Source organism: Penaeus monodon, chromosome 28 (genome assembly GCF_015228065.2).
Source record: "Penaeus monodon isolate SGIC_2016 chromosome 28, NSTDA_Pmon_1, whole genome shotgun sequence".
Classification (NCBI taxonomy): Eukaryota; Metazoa; Arthropoda; class Malacostraca; order Decapoda; family Penaeidae; genus Penaeus; species Penaeus monodon.
In genome coordinates this window covers 26,884,594-26,885,265 of record NC_051413.1, presented here as the reverse complement: position 1 = coordinate 26,885,265, position 672 = coordinate 26,884,594, and the positions used below count along the sequence as shown (strand labels likewise).

Here is a 672-nt window from a genome sequence, read left to right as displayed (position 1 = left end):
GCGTAATGAGACTGCTGACCACGAGGCGCCGTTTACCCCTGTCGAACTCGCCTCCCTGGCCGTGTCTCACACGTATCACTGCCCGCATCCTCTCCTCCAGTATTTTAAGAGAACATTATCATTTCTAAATGAATAACACAATATTAAGAGAAACATGGTTACTTATTTTACGTATTTAATCACAATATATTACGTGGCGACCTGCAGTAGATCTTTCCTTGTACAGTAGAGATGTTTAGTGTAAGCTTGAGAGATGTTTGAGTTTTAAGTTCCTCGCTCATGCCTGTATACTGGTGCTTTAGTCAATAAGTGTCAAGTTACTTTTAGTCAGTATAAAATCATCCTAACATGTATTGTTATATCTTTAATAAAACGTGAAAATGTTTGATTATCCAGGTTTTTTAAATATCCTTTTTATATGTTGCTCTATCAAGAGGCATATACGATAATTATTTCATAATGCAAAATAAAGAAAAAAATGTGATAAAAAAAATTCTTAATGGATAATCACAGTGACGCTTAACAAAATGATCTTTCCACAATTACCTAACAAAATTTCATAATTCAAGTTACGATGAGAACGAGGGTAAATAAGGCAGATAAGAACATGGGGAAAGTTCATTTATTTATATTCTTTGCTCTTGAACAATACATTTAAACCATAGCCATCTT

General features: G+C 33.9%; 1 protein-coding gene across 1 annotated transcript in view; it reads left to right on the top strand.

The window, feature by feature from the left end:
- LOC119591127 (serine-rich adhesin for platelets-like) overlaps nt 1–391 on the top strand; it is a gene marked incomplete at its 5' end in the record, with an annotated part of 16,634 nt that extends 16,243 nt beyond the window's left edge. The window contains 1 exon segment of the mRNA XM_037939840.1: nt 1–391.
- Between the last annotated feature and the right edge of the window lie 281 nt (nt 392–672).